The sequence below is a fragment of the Triturus cristatus genome, chromosome 4_1 (genome assembly GCF_964204655.1).
Source record: "Triturus cristatus chromosome 4_1, aTriCri1.1, whole genome shotgun sequence".
Lineage (NCBI taxonomy): Eukaryota > Metazoa > Chordata > Amphibia > Caudata > Salamandridae > Triturus > Triturus cristatus.
The window spans coordinates 557,654,436-557,668,972 of NC_140585.1; the positions used below are offsets into that span (position 1 = coordinate 557,654,436).

The window sequence follows — 14,537 nt, forward strand, 5'->3', positions numbered from 1 at the left end:
TTCACTGCCCTACCACATGGGGGCGATTGGGGGGCGCTGAATGACTGGGTGGTGAGGGGTCTGACCACCATGGGGGACCTCTACGAAGATGGTGCTGTACTCCCTTATGAGGTGTTACAGGACAGGTTTGAGTTGGCCAGGGAGGACTATCAGATGCACATGGCGCTCATGACGGCCATTCAAGCTCATTGGAAGGAGGGGTTGAGAGAACCTCCAACTTCAATGGCTTGTCAATACGTAGTTATGGCGGCGGGCACCATTAAGGCGGTTACGTGTCTGTACTGTCGAATGAGATACTTGCCCCTCTGTGCTCACTTCGACAACAATGGGAGGAAGACTTAGGTGTGGAAATCCCTGAGAAAACATGGGCGGGTTTTATGGAACAAGCATGGAAAAGCACGAGGAACGCACACTTACAATTGGTGCATTTTTTTATACTCCATAGGGTTTATCTTACACCAGCAAACATTAATCAGCATTTTAAAGTAAATTCGGCAGTGTGCCCGCGCTGCAGTACAATGGGAGCAGATTTTCCCACATGATGTCGGGGTGTCCTCAGTTGGGAACATATTGGGAGGAGGTGGTAATGATGGAGCTTAGATTTCACCTATAAAATGTATGCATTATTATATGACAAAAAGCTGCAGACATGAGTTTTATAATGGCACGCAGATTGAAGCAAGATTGAAAACATAGAAATAGAGGTGACATTGTTATATGCTCAGCTTTTGTAATAACCAGTGATAAAGAACATACTAATTTAGTAGGGTTTTCTTTTAGACACCTGTGTACTAAAGATGAGAAGTAATATTTTAGGTAGAGAAAAACATATATTTGACTCAACTAATGATGTGTTTTTTTTCCAACAAATGTAACATGTGAAATTTAGTATGATAAATTTCGAAATCATTTAAGGTACAATGATTTGATATTTATCAAAAGGGTGAATTGATGGCGCTTAGATTTCACCTATAAAATGTATGCATTATTATATGACAAAAAGCTGCAGACATGAGTTTTATAATGGCACGCAGATTGTGGAAAAGCAAGATTGAAAACATAGGGCTTCAGTTTGGAGGTGCTTTTATGTGAAAACATGCTTAATTAGTTGCACAGCCATGCTTATATGTGATTAATCCATATGTAATCTCACTATAGAATGCACATTAATTTAGAAAATGTATTTGTACTTTTAAAATGGCATCATGTATTTTTGCAAGAGTAGAAATGTGCTGAATTATGTTTCACAGTGTAGAAAACCACGTGATTTTAGTTTGCCTTAGTGGACTAAACTGAAACAGTTTGGAATGTGCTACTTTTTCCCTAGCAACTTTCAATGAACGGGCTCTGAGCTTCCTCCGACCTTCAAAATGTTACATATTTTTGTAGCCTGTTTAAACGTGGAGAGAAGAACACACTTTTTTTCATAAATCACAAGACTGAAATTTGAACAGGAACAAGCCTGATTAATGACGTATCCAGTCAGCCCATGGGGAGATGATATGTCTTGAAGTTCTGATTGGACCAGCTATTAGGACTGAGCACGTGAACTTTTCCTTGAAATATGGCTTACAAGTGGGAGGAGTACCTCCTTTTTGCCTTGCTATTTGCCTCTCTCCAGGCCCAGTTTCTGTGCTGGACACAGAGACAGGGAGGGGCTGCATTCTGTGAGGGCTATGGTGCAGCTTGAGACAGAGACACAGACTAGCACAGTGAAGCAGAGGGAAAGAGCTGAAAGGATCAGAACAGATTTAGATTTTAGGTGCTAAACTGCATTTATTTCTTTTTATGGGATATTTTTGCCATTATTAATTATTGATTAACCTTGTAAGACTTACTCTTTTTCTTAGAAACTCTTTAAGAGTTTTGACTGACAATTTGCGCCACATTTCCCTTCCTATATATGATGCTTATATGCAGACTGTAATATGGTCTGTATTAATGCTATTTTTCCTATTTTTCAATTCTGTAACCTGATTGATATTTGACTAATGAATAAAGAGTCAGAGAACCTTTAAAATAACTCACCACTCTCATTATTGCCTCTAATATTGTTTGCATTTAATTTTTATATATATATGTAAAGTCTCCTGTTTGGTGAAACACGTCATCAAAAGATCCATCATTTTTCACCCTTTACAGCGGTAAACCATAGGTGATGTGGTTTTGAATAGGGAAATTACCAGGTAATTACCGCTGGATCAGTAACACTTCTGCAGAATGTCACGACTAGGGACATAGAACCCACGATAGGCCTCTGTTTGCTACACTGGTTTCCTCACACCTCTAAGAACAAGGTAACGAGCAAATTAATTATGGGCTTTTGCTGGCAAAGAGGGAAATCACAACTCAGTGGAAGGCCAGGAAGGGTCCTAGTTATCGGAGATGGCAAGCCGAATTTCTTAAGTGGGCGGAATGTGAAGGGACTACGAGGCTGCAGCTGGCGACCAATGCCAACAGTGAAAAGGAGCTAGAGATGGTGAGGGCTTGGGAGGCACTGGTGGTATTATGAAAAATTCCGGACACAGATTCTGATCTGGATTCGGACGCGCCAGCTTGAGATGCGTTGCCTTGAGAGATTGCCATATTTTGGGGAGATGGGCACTTTGGTGTTTTGCTTGGGGGCTACCTCTGACACAGAAGAACGGTGTCATTGCTTTCTGTCGTACATCTGATTACTACCAATGCAGCTGAGTCATGTAATTATAAATAAATGTATATAGCTGTTACGCCAGTGGGGGTGGATTACAAGGGAGGGGTGGGAGTCTGCATTTAGCAATGCCAGGTATATGATGAGTGGACATAGACATCTCTTTTCTGCTCTTTTGATGAGAGAGACTATTGCACTTGTATCAACAGGTTGAGCGGCAAGAACTTATGGACAGCAGTTTCCAGGGACTGTGAGTTATAGTGATGTGAGCATTTGCCTGCTGTTAATAATTGTCCTTGTTTATGCTACGCCTCATTGCACGATGACCTGATTGCATATTGATTCTAAATATGTTGCTTGTATTAAAACAATAAAAATATTTTTTTTTTAAATGAGTACATAACTATATATATATATACATTTCGGCATGCTGGAGGGGCTCTGGGATATATATGTGTGTGTGTATATATATAAAAATATAAAAACACTTCTTGAAGGGAGTCCCAACCTCTTCCTAAAATGGTTTTTAAATTACTACGGGTGATATGCTTCTATTTCATGAGGGCAAGAATTTCCCATGCCTGGGCTTTTATTTGAGTATACAATCCATTCTGATAGGTGCAGTCTTATGTTTCTTCATTGCGATTAGATAGATTGGCTAAGCATCCCGATCACAATTACTGAATATCATGTGTTCACGCAAACGTGAGCCATTTGGTAACCCCACCGAAAGTATTCGGGCTTCGAGCAAATAGCACTCTCAATCCCATATTGAAATATGAACAGACAAGTGCAGTCTCGCCTCACACCAACCTATTGGCAACTCATCATCGATTGCTACTGCCCCCCCTCTAAGATCAGCATGAGGACGGGAGACTCGGAGGCTACTGTCCCCCCCTGAAGCTCTAACATCAGCATGAGGACGGGAGACTCAGTCTCCGATACTGACCCGCTCATAGGTCAACGTCTGTCCCTGCTGCGCTGCGCTGCTCTCACCGACCTTACTCCGACATGCCAGAAGCTGGATAGTTGCAGATTAGGCTGTCCACGCGCTCACCCTTCTCCAGCGGGTGATCCCCACAGCAGCATAGATAGATAACTCAGCCTGGAATGCCTGGAGCATCGGCTCTCGTGCGGCTGGACCAGGTCTTCCGGAGCAGCAGAGCACTCTCTTCCGGTGCAAATCCAGTGGCGGGGTTTTTGCATACAGAGGGCTTGTCCCTTTCGTGGCGGGTAAATTCTTCTAGTAGTCGGGTGGGTTTACAGGGAAGGAAAGACAAAGCCCATCGTGTTATTTACACTTTGCCTGCCAATCAGTTGAAACCCAGCTTTCTGTTTACCTCGGATATCGAAGTCGGAACTTCCGAAGAAAAAAATAGAGGGACTCGGTTGTTTTGGGATCCCCTGTGAGGATTCTGAAGGTAAGTCCCATCCATGTTCGGAAACGTGCTTTAGTTGAATGGTTTTGGCATGTAAGCTAAGGCATCATGATGTTAAGCAGCAACTAGTGGGTTGCAACGAGGTCTGGACCTTGCAGGTAATGTTTTGTAGGCAAGCCTCATTTAAGACTTTAGGACTGGCCCCTTGTGTGTCTAGGGCCACTTTATTGCATATGATCAAATCACTCGTTATGCATTTATACAGTTTGTTAGCGTTAAAACGTATCCTAGTGCTAGGTGGGAGAATAATTAAGAGATTAACAAATTATCCCGCAAAACGGATAGGTAGCTACACAGGCATTCGTTGATACCCCGCCCACATTGCATAAACGAGTCTTGTTGAACAATGCACTGAAAAATAAAGATTTCAGGGTTTTGCTGAATTGAGAGTAATTTCATTTTGGACCTGAGGGTTGAGCTTGTCCAATTTCAAGTTCAGGACTCCCGTGGATATTCTGCCATCACTAATGTAGGAGACATGAAATTGTCACGTTGAAACAATTACTCTTTCATAGCTGCCAAGGTTTCAGATATCTTCCGTGTGACATTTTCATGATTTCAGTGTAACTATGAGTGACATTCAACGACTATGAGTGACACTTTCTCGCAAGCAAATTGAAGCAATGAAGACGACGGAAACGTATACATATCAGAAAATAGACCCAGCACCAGAAATGGAAGGGCACTAGGATGTGAGAGATGCCCCAGCGTGGAGCCTGAGCCAGCCTTACTGTCGCTGAACTCAACTTTATGCAGACCGTGTCTGCAAAGCAGAACTAAGGCGCTTAACTGACCAATTCTCGTGACGCTTAACTCGTCCATCTTTACTTAACTCCTCCATTCTCTCATCTACTTGTTCACTCATTTGTTCATCAATACAATTCATTCATTGATCTGTTCGTGTTATGTTATGTTATGTTATGTTACAGCGTTCTTTTATAGCGCACGGCTACTCGAAAAGAGTGTCCCGGCGCTTTCCACCTGCATCTCAGAATAAAAATAACACAACACAGCAAAAGAATGAGAAAAATAACTGAAACTGAAGCAATAAGAACAGCCTAAAGATTAAAAAGCCAGGTCTTCAGGCTCTTCCTGAACTGGAACAAATTGACAGTGCTGCGCAGCGAAAGGGGAAGCGAGTTCCACAGCTGTGGGGCTTTGCAGCTGAAAGAGCGCCCTCCCGTGCGGGCCTTCCTCACCCGAGGGACCACCGCTTTGTAAAGGGATTCCGAGCGCAAGGAGCGGACTGGTCGATAGAAGGCTAGTCTCCGCCGCAGGTATCCAGCCCCTGATCCAAACAGGGCTTTGTGCATCAGAGTCAGGGATTTAAACTGGATCCGCTTCCGGACAGGCAGCCAATGTAGCGCCTGAAGCAGCCCGGAAGCTCGGGCTCGTCTACGCAGGCCAAAGATAGCCCGGGCGGCAGAGTTCTGTACCACCTGTAGGCGCTGAACTAGGTAATCAGGGAGGCCAAGGAAGAGGGCATTAGCATAATCAAGCCTCGAACCGACGAGAGCCTGCACAGTAATACGCCTGTGCTCCTCAGACAGCAGGGGCAGGAATTTACGGAGCATTTTCAAAATTCCATAACAGGTGCCAGCCAGACCCAGAATGTGTGTTCGCAGCGATAGCTGGTTGTCCAGCTTGACACCCAGGTTTTTAGCCACCAAGGAAGACTGTGCAGGAGGGCTCATGTCGGACGGCCACCAATGCTGCCACTCCGGATCGACACCGCAACCAAAAAACAGAACCTCGGACTTGCTCGAGTTGGCCCTTAGACTGTTCCGTTGGAACCAGTCAAAGACCAATGTAAGACAGTCCCGAATTCTCCCTCCATCAAACTCCTGGTCTTTCCCGCATGTGAAGAGGAGTTGCGTGTCGTCGGCGTAAGAGATGATCTGGGCCCCATATGCTTCCACCAAGGCCGCCAAAGGGGACATAAAGATGTTAAACAACGTGGGGCTCAACACAGATCCCTGTGGAACCCCAACTCCCAATGGCGGCATCTCGGCAGAGCTCTGGGAAACCCAGACCGTCTGGCGGCGGCCTTCAAGGAAGGATGTAAACCACCTGAGCGCCGTCCCCCTAAGGCCGATGTCATAAAGCCTCGCTAAGAGCGCCCTGTGGGGGACGGTGTCGAAGGCCGCCGATAGATCTAACATGACCAGCATCGCCCTCCCGCCGACATCAAGAGTCTCCCTGATGATCTCAGTGACCTCTAGCAATGCCGTTTCCGTACTAAAATTAGGACGGAAACCGGATTGAGATGGATGGAGCAGATTGTTAGCTTCCAGAAAGCGCGACAGGACACCGTGGACGTGTTTTTCCGTGATCTTCGTGAGGGCCGGAAGAAGTGAAATTGGCCTATAATTGTCCAGAACCTCGACGTCGAGACCCGGTTTCTTTAGGAGGGGGATCACCATCGCTCTCTTCCAAGAGCTGGGGACCCTCCCCTCCCTCAGCGAGGCGTTGAGGATGGGATTAACCAGCGGATTCACCACCTCCGCCATCCCAGCCAAAAATTTGGCGGGGCAGGGGTCAAGTGGCGAGCCAGATTTCAAATTGGCCAACAGCTGCCTGGACACATCGCTGGAAACAGCAGGAAAATCAGACAGCACCGCCGTCGGTGTGTGCGGAAATCCGCACCCAGCCCCGGTGACGCCGCTTCCATCCTCCGGTCCTTCCACAAAGGAGGCCTGAATCGCCTTGATCTTATTAGTGAAGAAGCCGGCCAGATCACCTGCCCACGTATCTGAAGAAACTAGAGGGGGCGATTGGGAACTAGGGGTCGTGAACTCCTTCACAATGGTGAAGATCTCCTTACAGGAGTTCGCGGATGCCTCGATCCTCCTAGCCAAATAATCCCTCTTAGCTCCCAGAATGTCCCGATGGTAGGCCTTCACCACCGCCTTGTAGGCGAGTTTAGCCTCCCCATCATACAAACGTCGCCAGGCCCTCTCGGCCACCTTACATTGGCTGCGAGCCACACGAAGAGCCTCCGTAAACCATGGTGCAGATTGCCGTGCCACCGTGGATCGGAGGGCTACCTTGGGGGCCAGATCGTCCAGCCTATCAATGAGCCACCGCTGCAGAGCCTCAGTGTCGCTATCCAGATCGCCCGAAAGATGGCATGGGTGATCCAGAAGCGCCTGTTCCAGCATGTCAGGTGTCACTCTGTGCAGCGCTCTCGAGGTCGGTCTAGACAAGACTGGGGCACTGTTATCCGGCTGCGCACTCTCCAGCACCGAAAATCTGATCAGCCTGTGATCGGACCAGAGCACCGGCAGGGTGTCAACCTCCGTAAGAGGGACAGATGAAAACACCTGATCCAGGGTATGCCCCTTCTCATGGGTTGGCCCCGACACGAACGGTAACAATCCCAGTGGAGATGTAATATCCAACAGTTTGACCGCATCCGAGTCATCCGCTACGTCAAGGTGGAGGTTGAAATCACCAGCCATGACGCAGTGCTGTGAGGTCAGCACCAACTCAGAGACAGCTGTCTGCAGATCTTCCAGGAAGGAACCCAAAGGGCCTGGTGGCCTGTAGACCAACAACCCCTTCAGGGCCTGGCCCGGGGACAGTCTGAGCGTGAAGGCGAGCGACTCAGCGCTCCCGATGGAATTAAGAGGAAGAACTGAGCAGGAAACGCTCTTTTTCACCACTACCGCCACTCCCCCGCCTCTACCCTTCACTCTATCCTGCCGGAAGATATTGTACGCCGGAGGAATGGCTGAGAAGACATCCGGATTGGAAGCCTCTCCCAACCAGGTTTCGGTAAGTAGCAGTCAAAGGGGATTTTCCCTAACAAGGAGATCGTAAATATGCAGGGCATGGCAGCCACAAGGAGATCGTAAATATGCAGGGCATGGCAGCCTACCGACCTTGTGCCCTTAGTAATCCCTGAATACACAGTTATTCCTTGATCCATGCATTCTACTAATCATTCACTAATCTTTTCAAGTAGCACTCATTCATTCACTCTCATCCATTCACGCAGCCACAGTCATTCATCCATGTGCTCACCCACGTATCTCATTTCCTCGCAATAATTCATCCATCCATGAATTTGGTCACCTATCATATCTATCCTCACCCATTAATACATTCTTGAAACCATTCACATGTGCGTGAGTGTGAACGAGCCTGACGCCCCCAGCTGGCATGTGCATGAGTTTGAACGACACCCCCTGCTGGCATGTGCGCGTGATCGGCCTGACACCCCGTACTGGCATGTGTGCGTGAGTGTGAACGAGCCTGACCCTCCCTTGCTGGCGATCCTTACCGGCCAGCTGCGGCTGCACAGGAAGGTGGGTGCCCCCGGCCTGACCGCCTCCCCACCCCCTGCTGGCATGTGTTTTGTGATGGTATTGTGTATCTTTATTTTCAGCAGCATGACCGGACTGAGAAATCATAAGGGGGTGTCCAGCCTCCTACAGCCCATCTGAAGGTACGTATCTGCGTTTACATTTAGTGAAAACATAATTTTCGGTCGATTTTACCATTGCCAGCACCTCTAAATGAGCCAAGTCCATAATGTGATCTTTTTGGCCACCTTTGTGTGTGAATTCCCTTCTAGCTGATTGTGCGGGTTTGTGTATTTCTTTGAAAGTGCATGGGCATGGATGTCTGTGCCACTCTATCTAAGTCTGTCTGGGTGTGCGTGCGTGAGGCTTTTCTGATTAAGATCCAAGGATCCGCCTCGGGCACCACACAACCCCTCCCTTAACGCCTTTCACAGCGCAGCAGTAAATGGAACAAAAATTCCTTGGAAACCTACCCTGGCGATTCAGGCTGGGTCAGTACCGCCAGCATTCTGCAGACCCAGCCCTAGACTTCTTTACGGCCGTGAACCTATAAAAGACATTCACACAGGACGAAAGTCTTCAAAGCAGCCGAACTTTGCAGCGTCGCCGTGGGTACACGTGTCACCACTGTGGCAACCTTTCTTCAGTGAAGTGTCTGGTAAGGGGTGAGGCAGTGGGGTGGCTTTGATGTTTTTATAATTTATTCATAGTTTTGTTGCACTCAGTTTGTGAGTAGGAGCCTCGGTACCTGTATCTGGGATAAGGCTAAAATTAGATGTGCCCGAGTCAGCAAATTAACTGGGAGAGCCAAGCCCGAGCCGAGCCAAGGGCAGCTCCGGCCCAAGAGCTGTGCACGAGCAGACTCCGTGAAAATATTTGCCATGTACAACGTGCAAAAAAGTCATCAAAAAAAATTCCAAAGTCTCTTCAACACTCAAAAATGTATTTAACGCATTTTTTCAACAGATCATAAAAGCGCATTGAAGAGTACTTATTGAAAGTAATAGTTTTTAAATATGAATTTAGAAAATGTCTTCACCAGCACTGAATCGATGACAATGCCCTTAGTTAACCAATAGGCAAGTCAGTTGTCATATACACCCTAAATGTTGCCTATGTTCCTATTGTAGGTGGTGCAGAATTGTGGGCTATTAAATAAAACAGAAGGGTTTTTGTGCAGCTTACCCCCTACCCTGGATGTACATATCTGTCCGTGCTCTCAGATGTGATGATGAAGAACAAGCATTTGCAATGCAATAGGTCTCGCATTTACGCAAGTTTGAGCTATTGGCATTGTAAATGACAATGCTTATTTATGTTTTGGTTTTTACAACATAAATAAAAGGCAATGTCATTTACAATGCCAATAGCATAAACTTGCGTAAATGCGAGACCTATTGCATTGCAAATGCTTGTTGATATGTTTTGCTGGATTAGATGCTTTGGGCACTGTGCCACTGCCATTCAGTGCCACAGTGCAAGTGCTCCCTATATTAAATGGATGTATTGATTAGCGACTCCATGATTGTGTTATTTGATTTACTTGTCAGACCCTAGTACAGTGCACCATGTGTGCCCAGGGCTTGTAAATCAAATGCTGCTGGTGGGCTTGCAGCACTGGTTGTGCCTCCCCCAGAAGCAGATGTTAAGTGTGTCTCAGGCATGCCATTGCAGAGCCTATGTGCAGTCTGGTACTGCCATGCTGACTGGCCAAGTGCACCCACTTGCCAGTCCCTAAACCTTCTCTTATCTTCATATCAGACACCCCTATTGTAGGCCCAAGGGCAGGGTGCATTGTAAGTAAAAGGTAGGACATGCCCTGGTGTGTGTGGCATGTCCTAATAGTGAATTACAGCCATTTTCGTGTTTCACTATTGCAAGGCTACCTATTCTCCATAGGCCAGAATGGTCAGTTTGATTATTACATCTTATAATCCTAACTGACTCAGGGAACATGGTAGAAATTCGAGTTTAGTATGCCTGAACTCAGAATGATAAAATACATCTTTTAGTGAAGTTGGTTTTAACATTCTGTGTTTGAAAATACCACTTTTAGAAAGTAGGTATTTTCTTGCTTAACTGTCTAAGCCTGCCTCTGCTAGGTTGTGTATTGTGTGTCTGGTTCTGTGAGTGACAGGGGCTGGGGATTCCAGGGGAGAGGGTGAGACAGCTCAGGGCTGAATAGGAAGATCTGCATGTAGATGAGTGGGAGGAGTTGCACCTGGGACCTGAATAGGGCTGTGCCTTCCCTCCACAAATCTGGCTCCACCTCCTGTGGTGTGTCTGATGTCTCTGACCTGCACTCTGATAGGAAAGAAGGAGTCAGGTAAACAAAGTGCTCCAGGACTGACCAGAACTGGTTAGGAATAGGCAAAGGCCTCTCTGCCTTCAGAGAACAAAGAGAAAAGTAGTATAAATGGGGGGACCCAAACCCCAAGACTTTAGATCACTTCTGGAACAACAACAAGAAACCTCTGCCAAGGAGAAGAACCAAAGGAAGCTGTAGAAGTTGGACTGCCCCCCCTGCCAGTGTGCTGTTGGGTTGGCCTGCAGTGGTGTCTTCATTGCCAAGGAGAGGAGAAGGAATTTTTACGGAACTTTCATCATCTTGCAGAATATTTCTCCAAGGGCTTGAACTTGTGCATTCCTCCTGCTGAAGTCTCGGGGACAACAGACTTCACCACCAGCACCCCTCTGAATTTCCTTGCTGGGAATTCTATCTGCAGAAGCCTGCGTGTCGCTGGGAGCTGGAAGCGCGACGCATCAAGAAGAACTGTAGTCATCGCATCGCTGGAGAAGCGTGCCTCCGCCGCATCTCCCAGAAGCGTGCCTTCGTCTCGGCTGTTGCATCACCGAAGAAGCTCGTCACAACCGTGAGGGCTGCCGTCGCATCATCGGAGAAGCTTGTCGCAGGGCCTGTCAAAGCTCCAAAGTACAGAGTCGCCGCAAGGCTGCCAGGGCGTGTGGCATTGTCTCAACGTAATCGCATCAAGGGCGCCATCTTATCGCACCGTCACATCGCGGCGCCATCTTGCCGCATCGCAACCGGGCTGCAGCACGAGAATCTATGCATCACCTCCTCTGCAGTAAGGATCAAGACGCATCCCCTACTCTGCGCAAACATTGAGGCGCAACGCATCGTTTCCCCCGAAGCAAGGAACCGACGCATCTCCAACGCTGCAAGCGTTTTATTTATTTTGCGTTACGCATCCAGGTACTTTTGTGAGACCTGTCGCATTTACCATCAACTTGAACTAAGTTAACTCTAGCATCTTGAAGCAAATTTTAACTACAGTATTGTGGCTTTTTGTCGTTTGTGGTCCTTGTGTTAAGTCTATACAAAGAATACTTATTTTTATAAAACCTGTGTGGTGTCCATCTGTAGTGTTTTTCACTATATTACTGTATGTGTTCACAAATGGTTAACACACTGCCTCTGAGATAAGCCTGTCTGCTAGTGGTAAGCTACCAAGGGGGTGAGCAGGGGTTATCCAGTAGTGTAATCTTCTTTCCCTGACTTAGAAGCAAGGGTCCCTATTTGGTCAAAGGTACCTACCTCTGCCAACTAGAGACCCCCAGTTCTAACAATGATATATGAGGCGTATTGCTTAGTTTCAAGAGAGATCTGGTGCTGCACTGCAAGTATAGTCCTCTCTTAGTGTTATGGATGAGCAGAATAGTATGGCAGTCTTTTGCTCGCTCTGAGATCAACTATCGCTTTTATACTCTATCACTGTCTTAATGCTTCAGGTATGTTATATAAAATTGTAAGAAATGCTATGTTCCATTTGTTTTTTTAAATTAAATATAGCATTCCCTCTGGTCCCATTATAATTCTAAATACGTTCACAATTGTTTTGTATAAGCCTTTGCACATTTGTTCTTGTAGTAGACTCCTCCCTGTAGTAACATGGCAGTTATTTTTATATATATATATATATATATATATATCAGAAGCACTCCTCCGCCTTGGAAAGCGTTTTGTCGTGTTGAGAAGAAAGGAGCACGAACCAGAATCTAGTTCCAAAATGAAACGGGTCTCCATTTGTCTCAAAATTCTCTCTCTGTTGCCACCCCGTTTATTGAATGGCACACTATCAATTATAAAATATTTAAGAAATTTGGGATCAGATTGGTGGTATTCAGCGAAATGTCAAGCCACCGGATAGGTTGGGTCTTTATTGGATATTGCTCGGATGTGTTGTAATATCCTTTTGTGCCCCTGCAGCTTAGTACTTCCCACGTATCTGAGCTTGCAAGGGCACTCGAGAACATACACTACAAATTCTGTTTTGCAGGAAAGGGCTTTATTGATTATTTGATCTTGGTCACTAAATGCAGTTTTATATGTCAATGTATTTGTACCGCATTGACAAGCTTTACAGCTGCTGCATTTGAAAAAGCCCTTTCGCTGACTTAGCCAGTTTCCTTTTGGTTTAACAATCGGATTATTCTGTACCAATCTGTCGCGCATATTGGGCGCTCTTCTGTTGGTTATAGAGAGTTTGGAAGGTAAAGTGGGTCCTAAGATGGGGTCATTTTTTATCAAAGGCCAGCTTCTCTGTATAATCCGATTTATTTCAAGGCTTTGTTTGTTAAAACCCAGTACCATCCGAAATTCTTCTTTTTTGCGGCTAGATGTTGTATTTGATATTTGGCCAGACGATTCTTTAGTGTGTATTTTAAGGAGAGTATCTCTGTCTATCGTGGCACACTTTGAAATAGCTGCTTCAATGCAATTTTTGGAATAACCACGTTGGAGGAATCTTATACGGCTATTATGATGAGCTTTAAGTAGTTCGGTGTTAGTGCTACAAATTCTCTTTAGCCGGATCATTCCTCCATATGGGATACTCTGTACGAGATGTTTGGGATGTAGGCTAGTTGCATGAAGCACTGAGTTAACTGCCGTGGGCTTTCTATGGACTTTGGTTTCAATACTCTCATTATCTATGTAAATTTCAACATCTAAAAAAGTGACTTTTGAAGCACTAATCTCATATGTGAAATTCAGATTGATGTCATTTATATTGAGTTTTTCCACAAATGTTATAGCCTCAAACTCAGTGCCATCCCATATCAAAAACAGGTTGTCTATGTAACGCCACCAACATTTTACTTTGTTTCCTAAAATGTCAGAAAAATTTCTGTGTAGGACCAGTTCCTCCCACCACACCATGTGGAGGCAGGCGTAACTCGGTGAGAAACTGGTCCCCATCGCCACGCCTCGTAGTTGTTGGTAGACATTATTCTGAAATAAAAATAGATTATTGTGAAGACAAAAATAAACGAGCATCTTGTTGTGGGCTTTGTGGATAGGTGCCCTTTTACCCAGGTAGTATTGTACTGCTTTAAGGCCATCATTGTGATTGATGCTCGTGTACAATGCTGTGATGTCCATGGTTATTAGTAGATAACCCTGTTTCCACTCAAAGTCATGAATCTTTGTTAAAAAGTCCCCGGTGTCTCTTAAATATTAAGGGAGTGCCTGTACAAACTCCTGAAGGAAATAGTCTATGTATTGCGATGTGTTTTCAGTCAGACTATTTCTTGCCGAAATAATTGGGCGCCCTGGTGGTTTGGTAGGGTTCTTGTGAAGTTTAGGTATAAAGTAGATTTCCGGGGTTGTAGGTGTGTTATTTTTCAGGGAACCATATTCATCTTTATTTAATAGCCCCAAACTTCTCCATGCCATCAGTTTGCTATAATAGCTGTCGTATGTCAATTTTAACCTTATAGGGTCACTTCTCCCATAGCATTGTACATCCGTGAGTTGACTAAGGGCTTCTGCGTTGTAATCTTCCTTTGACCAGATTACTAGATTCCCGCCCTTGTCGGCATTTCTTATGACAATATCCTGATTACTTGACAACTTCTTCATGAGATGGTGACATTTTATGGTGTGTTTTTTCATATTTATTCTGTGGGTCTCTTTACTTGATTTGTTGAACTTTAAATTCAAATTTTTTAGTCCCATGATTATTTGTTAGTGGTATACATCTATGGCATCCCTTGGCATAATAGGTACGAAGACTGAACGTGGTTTAAATTTAGTTGTTGACTTCGAATGTTCAATACTAGTCGTCGTTGATATCGCTGATTCATCTTGGGTATTTGTGGATAATGCCATATATATATATA

The 14,537-nt window shown here is 45.5% G+C and overlaps 1 protein-coding gene across 3 annotated transcripts in view; it reads left to right on the forward strand.

The window, feature by feature from the left end:
- The first annotated feature begins 3,816 nt into the window (after nucleotides 1-3,816).
- MCM10 (minichromosome maintenance 10 replication initiation factor) overlaps nucleotides 3,817-14,537 on the forward strand; it is a 168,308-nt gene continuing 157,587 nt past the window's right edge. The window contains exon 1 of one of the 3 annotated variants that reach the window (XM_085652876.1): nucleotides 3,817-4,071. The gene's annotated coding sequence lies outside the window, so the exon portion shown is untranslated. Of the gene's footprint in view, nucleotides 4,072-8,519; nucleotides 8,540-14,537 lie in introns of those variants that run through there. The other 2 variants (XR_014981293.1, XM_085652877.1) reach the window with 2 other exon arrangements.